Source organism: Barbus barbus, assembly GCF_936440315.1.
Source record: "Barbus barbus genome assembly, chromosome: 41".
NCBI lineage: Eukaryota > Metazoa > Chordata > Actinopteri > Cypriniformes > Cyprinidae > Barbus > Barbus barbus.
In genome coordinates, this window is record NC_136719.1 from 14,767,859 (window position 1) to 14,782,773 (window position 14,915).

Genomic DNA, 14,915 nt, shown 5'->3' on the forward strand with positions numbered 1-14,915 from the left:
CACTGAAGACTGGAATAATTGTGGCAAAAAATCTGATAATATTCTAATATTTTACAAAATTACTGTTTTTACTGTATTTTTTAAATGTATCCTTATTGAGAGTAAGAGACCTACTGATTCCAGACTCTTGAATGTTAATGTATCTTTTTTTTATTAATACAGAAAATGTAATAGAGCCAATTACGAACCACTAATTTATAAATATTTACAATATATTATTTATTTAAATATTTAAATATTTAAATTTTATAATAATATATAAAACAAATGGAAATCTGATCAAGCATTTAAAATGTTGAGAAGGGAGAGAATACAGGACAAGTGTTTCCTAGGACTTGAGGACATTCTTCAGTTGGTTGCTTGTATAAATCAAAGCACGTGATGCTCCATGACATTCCAGGCTTTTTAGGGGGAGCTGTTCTCCTTGCTTCTTCACAGAGCAAAATATCGGCTCTGCAAGTAAATCTCCATGCCACATCCGGGCCATTTTTAGATTGCTCTATTTCATAGCTCCTTCTCCACTGCAATCTCAAATCCCCTAATTCCCTGGATCTCCAAATGGCGGAGCGCCACAGCAAACAAAGCCGGGATTCTCAAACTGAAGGACTGCTGGGAGTAATGCAGTATTCATACGCTAAGACTTTGGGAGGTAAACAGCCTCTCGTAGAGCTTCAGGCACATATTCATAAATTCATTGTAACACCGTCTGATGCATCTGGACCATGCTCTTAGCAATGACACACAGTCCCAGAGCTTGACAGACTCCAAGAAGACTTGGAGAAGAGATTTTTTCCCATGTAAGTGAAAGTGATCTGAGGAATATCCTGCTCATATGAGACTTTAAGCTAAACCCAAGGGTCTACGAAGAGAACCGCAAACCTATCATCAAAACATTCGAAAGCTCAGAACTCCACAGATACAGTTTCGTAAGGATAATGATAACCAAGAGACAAAGAAAATGCTATATTCACAAAATCATATTCAAATACACCAGACAGACAGGCGGTGATTTTGGAATTTATCTGGTGAAACATCAAGGAGATTTTTTTTCCCCCTTCAAGCACTTTAAATTATGGAAAAATGGAGAAAGGAAAAAATAGAAGGGGGGAAATGTAGGTATATAGCCTCTATATGCTTAAAAAATGTTTTTGTTTAAAGTACAGTCAATAAGTGTTGGTGTGCACTGTAAAATAACAATCATATTTAATCACCTTGTATTTATGCCGACACCTTGTGCTGTGAACGCAATATCACATAAAAACAAGTTGTCAGTAACCAGTGTCATTGAAATGCTGCTGCTGTGAGCATAAGAACTATTGCTGCTGCACATAACATATATATGAATAACCCCCATATGTAACATACATGAATCATCCAGTAGCAGATCTATACAGGTGGAGCTGGGGAAGGTGGAGGGCTTCTGAAGCGCACTGCAACTGCTACAGCAAGCACTAGCCAAGTATTTGAATGTTGAGCATCAAGCTCATTGGCTGCTGATACAAAAAGAACCAATCAGCTACGCCATTGATAATGTAATTATGTCAGATTTAGTCAGACCTATCGGACCGCGCCATCTGGAGTTTCATGACAAGACTTTGGATATATACAAAGAATGTGCACACACATTACTTATAAATGGGAAAAGCAGAATAAGTTCACCTTTTAAATAAAGAGCTAGTCACCAATTAAATATGTTATTTAAATGTGAGTGTGGCAAGCAGTTTCAGGATTTTATTCATCCTCATTCAAGCAGATAGGATTTGGTCTTGGATGCCTTAAAAAAAAGCTGCCCAAAGGCATTGCAAATATGGTCACCAAGTGAACAGACGTCCTTGACAGGGACTTTCTGACTATTTGACTTTGTATGTTTTCTCTGGTAAACCTCCAGACCGCAAGGGAAGCACACAATTATTTTCTTTGAGTTCCTATTGTTAGCAGAGCTTGTGAATCTATCCATAAAAATTAAGATTATGAGAAAGCAAGTTTTCACTTATTCACTGAAAACTTTTAAGTGACAATATTTGGAAGAGGGAAAAAATTTAGAGAAAAAAAAATTGAAAGGAATACTCGTGGGTACAGTGGAAAGATGTATGAAGTGATATTAAGCGCTGCCATAGCCAGTCCCATGACAACGCTAAGTAATCTGCTCACCTCCTACCTGAATGTCTCACAGGACGGTTCCCCATGGCTTAGCAACAGACTGCATGCACACACACGCTATTAAATTCCTGAACTCACATCCATTATTCGACACAGCTTGATTGTCTGAAGTGTTTATCGATCTGAATCTACCACACAGACCAAAGGTGCTACAAATCACATACAGCTGCTGTGCTTCCTCACATCCACATTGCCCTATTAGCAATAACATGCCAGTGCAGATCATTTCAACAGTTGCCAAGTGTTTATATGACGACAAATGATAAACCAGTGGTTATTCTGTATTTTAATAAAAGACGCTCCCATGTTTTGCTATTGCGTAGAGTATTTAATATGGCATGTGATTAGAAATCCTTTAATATCCTATGATCTAGCAAAATATGTATAATTATATATGGTCAAATTAAACGTTGTAGGATTATTTATTAATTTATTTATTTACATTGAGATTAAGACAAAAAATAAATGATCTTCTTTTGAACTTTCTATTTATCAAGAAAAAAAAGTATCACAGTTTTAACAAAAATATTAAACAGCTCGACTGACACTGAAGACTGGAATAATGGCTAATGAAAATTCAGCCTTGCCTTCACAGCAATAAATATATTAAAATAGACAATAGTCACATGAAATTGTAATAATATTTCGAAATATTACTAAAATATTAAATATTTTACTATATTTCTGAACAAACTACGGAAGTTCTAAGTGGCCATGCATTATTATAATTTTTCTGTCTTGTTTTCTCATGATCACGACTTAATTTTCTCGTGATCTCGACATAACGAAAGTTGTTATGTCGTTATCATGACTTAATTTTCTCTGTGTATTCGGCATGAGAAAATGCTATAGAAGCAGCATCATCGCAGCATCATGGATGATCGTATTCGCTTTTACTTTGATCAGGGACTCACTCAAACTGAAATAGCTCTGTGTCTGTCAGTGATTGACGACTTACACATAAGTGTTCGACACTTGAGAAGGAGGCTGTCGGGTCTGCAACTTTATCGTCGAAGACAATATAGCGACCCTGATTTTCTCATGATAGCTACAATTACGTCGTGAGAAAACGGTTTTTACGTTGAGATCAACAACTTTCGTTATGTCGCGATAACGAGAAAATTAAGTCGTGATAACCACAAAACAACTTTCGTTATGTCGAGATCACAAGAAAATTAAGTCGTGATCACGAGAAAACAAGACAGAAAAATTATAATAATGCACGGCCGCTTAGAACTTCCGTAACAAACAAATGTTGATGAAGAGGATTTTTATTTTTTTTTATCTTACTGACACCAAACTTTTGAACAGTGTACTTTAAAAGACATTTTATTACAGGCCAGAACCAAAATAGGAACCACCGAGTTTCAGTGACACTATGTGTCTCCTTTGTGTGTTTCTGTCTCACTATCAAAGACAATAAAGCTATAATAAACTGGCATATGCTATACTATATCGCACTGAGCGAACTATAACACCAACACTTGCACATCATTACTTCAGTTTGGAAAAATATTATGACAGGCTCAGCCTTTTTACTCCAGTAGCTAATGGGGTGAGGCTGCAGTATTTATTCAGGTCTTTGTATACATCTACATTTAAAACAACCATTTCGGAAGAGAAAAATTAATTCTGATGACTAATTTAAACCCTGGTTGATATGTAAAATAATAATCATCTTTATTTTTAGAGCTTCTATTATATTACACCCACTTGTGCTTTTATATCAACAGAAAACACACTAATTGGAATAACAGACGAGCGGGGGGAAGAAGGAAAAAAACATCAATAAACATTTTTAATGTTCTGCATTGATATACCAGCTATATCCAGGACAGACTCATAAGAGAACTGTCGCTGTAATGACTTTAATCCAGCAACCACCAACGGTGTGAAGTCTTATCCTCAGAGTGAAGGATTCCTCTGCAGAATTTGGATATTAGATGCAAAACATGGAAGTAAATTCAAGCACAATATATTTTTTGTATTATATTTAATTTAAAATTATGCTATTAAACTGATTTTTAAAATTATGAATAAACCTTTGTGGTATTTTATTTGTGGGTTCGGTGCCTTGCTCAAGTTTCTCACCTCAGTCATGGTATTGAGGGTGAAGAGAGTGATTGGTTATTCACTCCCCCACCTACAATCCCTGCCGGACCTGAGACTCGAACTCTCGGGTTACAAGTCCAACTCTCTATCCATTAGGCCACAACATGGTTAACTGGTTCTAGCAGGAGTGATACATACCTAATTTATAGATCTTTCATAGAGAGCAAAAACACATCCCAGAAATTATGGAGGCAGATGCCATCGGATGGACACCAGGAGCGTTATACGAGCACGGGGAGATTTATGTGACATGGAAAACGTGATAAAGTTTTGTAGGATTTGGCCCACGCATCTCCTGCCAGTTTATGGCTGCTTTCATCTGAACACGTATCACAATAATTTCAGTAGGGTTTCATTTCTTAGCTGTAAAATTAGATTAGGCCCATTTAATGTTTCACACTTCTTTTTACTACAGCTGGCATTAAAATGGTAAGCCCTGTCTGTCCGCCGGGGGGGCTATTATGTCTGATTTTCTTTTGACACGTTATTGCTAAAATGAGTCATGATTCTATCAGCTTGATCTTGTGAAAGTTGCTGTTTTATAAAAATATGGAACATGGGTAGATGCTTTCGTTTAGCATTTGATTGAATCCCAGAGAAAAAGTGCGTGAACCAAATTGAAAAGCCAAGCTATTGTGTTTAGCCATTAATATCATGTGTCACACGGGCCACTTGCCAGAAATATATATTTTATGTAAGCAAAAAAAAAATCACAAAAGAGAAACTTTTAGCTTGTTGGAAGGAGAAAATAATTTTGAAAATATATTGAGTATGAAATGCATGATGATTAGTGATGCTTGGAAGTAAAATTTGCTGCTTTTAATCAACATAAATAGTCAATGAAAAAAAGAATGTAATATAAAATATGATTATATAAAATAAAATAATTGTAAGATTTTAGGATTTTAAATTATACGCACACACACACACACTCACACACACACACACATTTTATATGGTTATAAAGGTTGAAGAAACTAGTGTCAGTAGAAGGTAATATCAGAGCTTTTCACATCCTTTCTTGTCAAAAGTGTCTATGTTCATTACTCACAACCAACCAACCTCAGGCCAGCACTGGATCAGGGCTTATTTGAAGGTCAGACAGTTGTTGCAGATATAAACCTTTGTAAATAACAATAATGCTTTTTGTAAATTGCTGACTAATCAGTTGCCTTGATGGCTCGGGGCCTTGGTTGCTTCTGGCCTTTGGCCTGTGACATGAAATAAACATCATGTCAGCACTAGAGAGAGCAATGCATCACTTAACTGATCCGTGACTTGACAGTGGCATGACAGCGGGAGTCATGGGGCTGTTGGGCGAAACATCACACCACATTAGGACTGATGAGAAGTGATTGGGGAGCCTATTTTGCACATATTCAATGTAGAAAAATCATTTCAGCTAATGCATCAAAACTGGTTCCAGGTTTAAAGGCGTATGTAGTTCCCCCTTATTATCCCCCTTAATATCGCCATTATTTGCTCACATGGATGCTGTTCTTGTTTCTGTGAAACACAAGAGTGTTGAAGAATCCTTCACACTGTAGATCGTTTCAATATAACTACAGTTTGGATTGATGTGGCATTGGATTAAAAGACACTCGAGAATCAATGACATTGATATTATTGATGTGTAACTGTATGAGTTGAGATTTAAATAATTGCAAAAAATTTCAATATTTTCCAATAGTTTTCCAGTAACAATCTACTTTAGCCAATGAGTAGCGGTGTAACGCAACCAAATGCTGTCACTGTTTGTAATGTCTGAGCTGAGGGAATAATCAAAGGCACTCACCTAAATATGTAGACAATTCTGCTTCATTCTAGTGAATCGGTTCATTCAGACAATTCATTTAATTGAACAATTTAACAACAAAGATTCACCAGTGTATGTTATTGACCAGTGTTGTTATTGTTAACTAAACAAAAACTATTAATACTTCACAATAAGGTTAATTAATTAATGTTAATTAATACATTAACTTCTTTTGGTTCGAGATGGCACTGCAGATGGCAGCTACTGTGCATTGCTCTTCAGTGTTTGTACTGTTTGTTTTTCCTGTTTTTTGTTACTCAAATACGATCCGTTTTACCAGGGATGACCTGCTGAACATTCGGCAGAACACACTACAAAATCTTTGACCGGATTTTGACTACTTGGACGTTTTGCTGGACATTGTAGTTGGCGGAGCCGTAGCTCTGGTCAAACGCTTCAGGAGGACGCGCAGACGGGGGTAGCGAGCTCGTGAAGCTCAGACAGCGCAGATTTCGAATGCCGTTGCCTAGCATCCATCTGGTGAATCTCCGCTCTCTACACAACAAAATGGATTAACTCCTTCTGCTCTCCCGGACAAACAAGGATTTTTCTAACTCTGCTGCTCTGTTTCACGGAAACCTGGCTGAATGGCGACATACCGGACAACGTACTACATCTGCCTAATTTCCGGCTGATCAGAGCAGATCGGGACGTGGAATCAACGGGGAAGTCGCGCGGCGGCGGGACGTGCTTTTACATCAACGAGAGGTGGTGTACAGATGTAACTTATTATGCTTATTTTGTTTACTAGGATGAGAGTTGCTGAAATCGCGTTTGGTCTCGTACTGTATCGTGTATCTTGTCAGTGTGTGCACTTGCTTGGCCATTTGTAGTTGATAAACAGGAAAGTGGGTTCAAGCGCCAGCAGAAGGCAGTGTAATGAAGTGGTCTTTAAGAGAAGCAGTCTATCAGCGGAAGTTTAAAATCAGCTCGTAAGTGTATTTACTTGTCTCAGTGTTTAGCACATTTGCCGTTGCTAGGAAACGCTTATTTTGTTTACTAGGATGAGAGTTGCTGAAATCGCGTTTGGTCTCGTACTGTATCGTGTATCTTGTCAGTGTGTGCACTTGCTTGGCCATTTGTAGTTGATAAACAGGAAAGTGGGTCCAGCTGAATTGAAATGATCATTTGTTGGTTTGGTATAATAAAGGTTATTATACCGCGGCAGTGGTCGCGGCAGTCGTCGTGTGAAGCCCTCTTAGTGTGAAGACCAAAGAGTGTAAAGACCATCGACTCTACCGTGCGACTCCACCGGGCAGGGACACCGGCAAGGGATAGTAGTAGCTTTTTATTTAATTTTTTCATTGATATGTTTATTATTGAAATGTTGTTGTTATATGCATGTGTTAATTTTATTTAATTTCTTTATTTTCTTAAATATGTGGGTAGATAGTATTTATAGAGTTGTAACTTTTTAGTTTTAGTTACTTTTTCTTATTTGTAAGTCGCTTTGGACAAAAGCGTCTGCTAAATGACAAAAGTAAAGTAAAGTAAAGTAAACTGTGTTAAAGAAGATGTGCTGTTCAGCTCTAGAAACGCTCTTCATTAACTGCAAGCCATTCTACTTGCTGCGGGAGTTCTGCTTGTTCATTCTCGTGAGTGTCTACATTCCGCCGCAAGCGCACGTGAGCATGATCACACAGAGTGAGCAACAACACCCGGACTCTCTTTTAATCATTCACAGGGACTTTAATAAAGCAAATCTCTCCCGCAAACTGCCAAAATACAGACAGAACATCACATGTCCCACCAGAGGCAGTAATATACTATCACTCTGTTCCACGAGCAGCTTTAGGACTCTCTGATCACTGTTTGGTTCATCTTATTCCGTCCTACAGGCAGAAACTTAAATCTACAAAACCTGTATTAAGACCTGTTAAAAGATGGAGTAATGAAACAGAGTGGGATTTACAAGCCTGTTTCTCTCTCACAGATTGGACTGTTTTTGAAAATGCTGCCATCGATCTGGACGAGCTCTGTGACATCTTATATCAGTTTCTGTGAGGATATGTGCATTCCTACCAGGACTCCTTTAACCTACAACAATGACAAATCATGGTTCACTGCAAAACTCAGACAGCTCCGTCAGGCCAAAGAAGATGCTTACAGAAAAGGGGATAAAGTCTTGTATAAACAGGCCAAATACACACTGGAAAAGGAGATCAGAGTGGCAAAGAGGAATTATTCTGACAACTAAGGAACAAATTCTCTTCCAGTGATCCTGCTTCAGTGTGGAAAGGTATAAGGATATCAACAGTTACAAGTCACTATCCCCCAGCGCTCTGGATAATCAACAACTGGCAGACGATTTGAATGACTTTTACTGTAGGTTTGAAAAAACAACCCACACCCGCCCTGAACACCTCTCCACACAACCATTCACACCTCCAGCAACCCACCTCTCCCCCACACCTACAATTCAAATCAGTGAAGATGACGTGTGCCAGGTCTTCAGAAAGAACAAAAGAAGGAAAGCACCAGGCCCAGACGTTGTGTCACCAACCTGCCTAAAAACCTGTGCTGATCAGCTGACCCCCATCTTCACACAGATCTTCAACAGATCACTGGAGCTGTGCGAAGTCACCTCATGCTTCAAACGCTCCACCATCATCCCCATCCCAAAGAAACCCAAAATTACTGGACTTAATGACTACAGACCTGTGGCTCTAACGTCTGTGGCCATGAAATCATTTGAAAGACTGGTTTTGGCTTATCTGAAGGACATCACTGGACCCTTACTGGGCCCCCTGCAGTTTGCCTACAGAGCAAACAGGTCTCTGGATGATGCTGTCAATATGGGACTGCACTTCATCCTGCAGCATCTGGACAGACCAGGGACTTATATGAGGATCCTGTTTGCGGACTTCAGCTCTGCTTTTAACACCATCATCACGGACACCCTTCAGAATAATCTGTCTTAGCTCTCCGTGCCCACCTCCGTCTGTCAGTGGATCACCAGCTTCCTGACAGACAGGCAGCAGTTAGTAAAGTTTGGAAAATTCACATCCAGCACTCCAGCACCATCAGCACTGGAGCTCCTCAGGGCTGCATTCTCTCCCCACTGCTCTTCTCCCTCTACACGAACGACTGCACCTCTAAAGACCCCTCTGTCAAGCTCCTGAAGTTTGCAGACGACACCACACTGATCGGCCTCATTCAGGATGGTGACGAGTCTGCTTACAGACAGGAGGTTAAGGAGCTGGCTGTATGGTGCAGTCTTAACAACCTGGAGCTTAACACGCTCAAAACTGTGGAGATGATCGTGGACTTCAGGAGAAACCCCCCTGCTCTCCCCCCACTCACCATCATGAACAGCACTGTGACTGCAGTGGAGTCATTCAGATTCCTGGGCACCACCTTCTCTCAGGACCTGAAGTGGGACAATCACATTGACTCTATAGTGAAAAAGGCCCAGCAGAGGTTGTACTTTCTTCGCCAGCTGAGGAAGTTCAACCTGCCACAGGAGCTGCTGAAACAGTTCTACTCTGCCATCATTGAATCCATCCTCTGCACTTCAATAACTGTCTGGTTCAGCTCAGCTTCCAAATCTGACCTCAGAAGACTACGGAGAGTAGTCCGGACTGCTGAGCGAATCATTGGTACAACCCTCCCCACTCCGTCTGGTCGACGCTACAGAGCTCTGAGAACCAGAAAAACCAGACACAGGAACAGTTTCTTCCCTCAGACAATCCATCTCATAAACACTTGACAATAAAGCGTGGAACACACAACTCTATTATTTATTCACCACACTTGCTTACTTTTTTATTTATCAAATTTTTTCATTTCAAAATTGCACATATCAGACCTGTACACACATAATTGTCTATATTATATATTGTGTTTTTGCTGTTTTGTACATTGCCTATTTGGATATTTGTATATTATTCTTTTATTATCTGTGTCCTGTCCTGTTGCTGTCTTTCTGTTGCACTGTGGAGCTTCTGTCACTACAACAAATTCTTGTATGTGTAAACATACTTGGCCAATAAAGCTCATTCTGATTCTGATTCTGATACAACTATTGTTAGTTCATGTTAGCTCAGGTCTATTAATTAATATAAACAGATAACTTTAGATTTTAAAAATGAATTAGTAAATGTTCATGTTAACTACTGTTAAAAAAATGTAACCTTATTGTAAAAGTGTTACCAAATCTTCTCAGGCTATTGAGTAAAAGGCTGAAATAAATATAAATATTACATGAAAAACGGAAATATATTATGTTTAACTTTAAGCACTAAAATGATTAAAACTAAAACTAAATAAAATAAATAGAAATAGAAATATATTAAAAAATCTATTAAAATGACAAAAGCACATAAGGAAATGATTAAAACAAACTAAATGAAAGCTAAAAATATAAATAGAAACTCATTCAGAACATTAGTAAATACTGTTATTGTAACTGTTTTTGGCCTGGTTATTAAATTAATATGTTTTAAATGTACCTGCTTTATTAGAAAAATGTCACCCTAATTGATATTTTAAAAAAAGATCTATATGAAGAAAAAAAAATTCTTAAGCATATTATGGTTTTGCAGCAATTTTGGGGGGTGAACTATCCTTTTAAAAACAAGCACTGTTCTCACGATGTTCTGTGCAACATTCTTCATTTACCTCCTCGACACATTAAAGACTGATTTGCTGATCCTGATCAACTGTGAAGAAACTTGTTTACTGCCCACAGGATGTGCTCCACATGGGAGATAGTTTTACAGAACCTGCTCAAGCTGAAGTGTTTAGGTTTGACAAGTGTCCTTATTGTTGCTTGAGGGAGAATTTCCCATTAAAATAACATGAGGAATTAATACTGCATGGGTAAATTATTGACAGAACACGCTACAAATTACTGTAGCACACAAAGGGACACATAGAGCTTTCTGTCTCTGTGAGTGTGCGTGACTATCATAAAAATGAGATCCATTCAAGTTAAATCTCACAGAAGCACAATATCTGCATCTCTTTTTACGTTTTACTAGCCTGAATGATGTTATTTTCAATAATTTTCCACTCAAAAGTGTAGACTTGGTCTGATCCACAGTAACACCCCTGGGGAAGAGTGCTACTGTGTTTTACAGTCATAAGACAGACTGCTCCTTTACTGGTTCTCTGGGGGTTACACACACACACACACACATTCTAAGCACATCTCACACCTCGCCACTCACATTTGCCACCTGCCAGTACAGACTTTACAAGTTACAAAATCCATAGTGTCTCACTTGGTTCACACATCCAGCTGTTACATGGGAATTCTTTACAGTTTTGTCTGCCAATGACATTTGTGAAGCCCTAAAGCGTTCTGCAGGGCCAGAACTGTTGGGTAACCTCTCTCTTGACACCGTCAGCTCATGTGTAATGTTGTTAAGGCCTGTTTACAACAAGTCAGATACAATCACACTCAGAAACAACAAACAAAACTATGTACATCAAGTACAATAAAGAATTTGTGACATGGTAAGTGAATTTGTGACATTTGTGACATGGCATTTAAACAATTAAAACAATTAAAAATATTAACATAGCATCTACATGAAAAAATACAGATCATTGCAATAAGCTAATTTGATCTGTAACACCTGTAGTAGGATATACATTAGCATTCCAATTCCTCTGAATGGTATGTACATTTATTTCTGGACACAATTGTTTTTGTGCCATAAATGTCAGGTGACTAATCACTCTCTAGAGCTGCAGGAAAAATTATGTCATTACACCACTAATGGTACAACAACAATCACAAACCCTTTTCTGGTAACTACCCTGAGCTGTAATGTGAAAGACGGCAGACAGGGAAAAATACAGTCCATTTCACTCTTTAAGGGAGGAGTTTATCCTCACATCATTCCAAACTACTTCCTTTCTTCAGTAGAACATCAAAGATGATAGTTTGAACAATGATTCAACTGTTTTGTTGCCCATTCAATGACAAAAGCAACACTGGACCCCATTGACTTTCATTTCACACACACACACACACACACACACACACACACACACACACACACACACACACACACACACACACACAATAAATTAAATGCATTAAACTTATTATTAGTGCTGGGCGATTTGACCAAAAATCTGTATCACATTTATTTAAAATATGAATCAGAATGCTTTAAACAGTTGCAGAACCACTGCATTGTAATCACAATCCAAACAAACATGCTACAGTACATAGCCTACAGCATGAGCAGTTTTTGATGTAAATTAGATTAGTATCATTTCAAAATTTAAAGCAAAAATAGAATGGTGTGACTTTAGCTTTGTGAAATTATGCTACATAAAATATATCTGCACCAAACAAAAACAACAGATGGGCTGAATTAGAATGCAAATTCACAAAGCTGTCTGTTTTTTTAAAAGTTCATACCGTGTACGTAATTCAAACCGGTTTACTGTTTGAACCGGTATATCACCCGCACTATTTGTCATAATTTTTTTAATGAAATGATAAAAAAAAATACAAGTTCAGAAAGACACAAAGGTTTGTAAATAATTACAAAATGTTTCTTTTTTGGCAAACTATCCTTTTAAAAGCACTACAAAATATATAGCCTCTGACAAAACATCTACTATATTATACAGAAATATTAGCAAAATATATGTTAGTTACAAAAAAAGAGTGTGTACTTACAGCATATACCAGTAGGGGCTAATTTGCGGACATGCTAACTAGCATCCTTTCTTCTATGTAAAAAGACTGTTTATTTTTTTTGGGCCGCATATGTTCTGTCTGAAAAATCTTTCAGACATATTTTGAATACGCCTTAGGAGAAAAACTGTAATTGAAGACAGGGATAGAAAGTGAAAAAGACAGTAAAAGAAATGCAGAAACAGAAAACCCCCTGTAGTCAGGCTAATCAACCCCCATCATGTCAGTGAAGTGTGTTAATCTGCACATGATCTGCCCTGTGATCACTAAGCATCTGCACACACTGCAGCAATAACATGGTCTTGAAATTGACGGCATCAAACAAAACATTACAAAACACAGAATACAGCCGAGATGCGCAGATCCACGCTGCTCCACCATCAGCACCTAAAACACTTTCTTCTCCATGCATAATGCAACACTATTGATTTATGATAGTGCTGTATATTTGGGGGGTGATAGAGCCAAAGTTTGCTCACTCTGACTGCACTGCTGCACCGGCAGAGCAGGACTCTCTCTCTGGAATGAGGGTGTGCCAGTGCCGGCGCTGTGCTTCACAGATGGACTGACATATTTACGAGGGGTTCCCAGCAGGGTGAGACACCGAGACTTGCCCCCAGTTGATCAGGCTGAGTTATACCGAACCTGACATCTACCCCATGCACTGTTCCTGAACTCAATGCGCCGCTAGGATCCCTGCAGCAGGTAAGATAGTATCGCTGATCGCTGATCGCTTAACACACTCGTATGCAAACAAACAAACACACAAAGTGATACAGGATCACAGTTGCTGTTATGCGCCGCTGAGCACAATTCACCTGCCAGACTACAAGATCAGTGTGTACTCTGCCGGCAGATGGAAAGAACTCATAAAAGACAGAAAACAACAACAAAAATGCACACAGAGGTCGTGGTGTGGCCAGAAACCCCTTTGATTAAATATTTACAATGGCTTTTGAAAGGGCAAGGGATAAAAAACATGAACCTACAGTGCCACTCAGTCATCGTCTGCTTTCAAAGTGTTCACGTTCAACCAGAGAGATAAAATAAAAGCGATAAAGAGCGCACAAGCAACTGCATCCCCCTTTGATGTGATGGACGCCGCTACGCATGCACACACACATAGTAAATGTGCACATTGATACACCTGTTGGAAAATCCATTTAAGTGTTTAAGCTAGTCTTTAGATAGTCTAAACAGGCTGACCAGTCAACATGCTTCAGCTCGACCACCTTGAGCAATTTTTTTTGGTTGTTTAAGATCTTAAGAACCATCTTAGACCAGGTAAAATCCACCTTAAAAGCATTTAAAGGTAGATTTAGCCAGCATAATCTGAATTTTCCAGCAGGAACTACCTCAGACAGTTGTAAAATCAAAGCAGCACGTGTATAGGAAGCCTCTTTGTTTCAGCATGCTCATGCAACCTGTTTCTCCCTTGATGCACAAACCCATTCACAAGCTGTTCAAATGAATGCAAACTACTCTAAAAAGGTCCAACATTTTTATACTCACCAATACTTGTGTCTTTTTTCTCACACTTTCCCTCTCTCTCTCCTCCTGTGATGCTTACTCTCGGCAGCACCCAGGCAGAATGAGCCTCCACCGTGCTTAAGAACCCCGTTTCTATGGCAGTCAGAGCAAGCCAGTCAGCAAGATACGGCGAAAGGCTGGGGGCAGATCCCTCACTGAGCTCTACGCACACTTACAAACACTCCACACTCCCATAATCCCAGTGGTGTTGCACCGCACGGCACAATACACAACACGCAGGGCACAGACCTCTCTGTCATGGGAGCAGAGATGTAAAACACCAGAGAAACAGCTGTGATCCAAGTAGAATAACAAAGCAGCGGTGCTGCATAAGTTTGGTGCATGCATATTAATGAGGCAACCTCATGAATATCAAACATATTTAGTGAATGCAGGAGATCGATTGAGTTTAGGACGTGTCAATGGATGAAAAGGAATGATTATGCAGTTTGGACTGATTAAAGAGAGCCGTGACAGCTGCAAAGATGGATGGACAGAGAACATGTGTGAGACACGCCACCTTTTAACTTTCCAATGGCTGTATTTCACCCCAGCTTCAGGCTGCCGCGTCCACGGTGGGTTTTGAACCACACTGCAGCACTATCTTCACCCGAGCTGGAGAGATAGCGGTTCCCC

The 14,915-nt window shown here is 39.1% G+C and overlaps 1 protein-coding gene across 1 annotated transcript in view; it reads right to left on the bottom strand.

Annotated features, from left to right (window-relative positions):
- The window catches only part of syt6a (synaptotagmin VIa), a 35,950-nt gene extending 21,563 nt beyond the window's left edge, over positions 1 to 14,387 (bottom strand). Inside the window, exon 1 of the mRNA XM_079402553.1 lies at positions 14,262 to 14,387. The gene's annotated coding sequence lies outside the window, so the exon portion shown is untranslated. The remainder of the gene's footprint in view (positions 1 to 14,261) is intronic.
- Between the last annotated feature and the right edge of the window lie 528 nt (positions 14,388 to 14,915).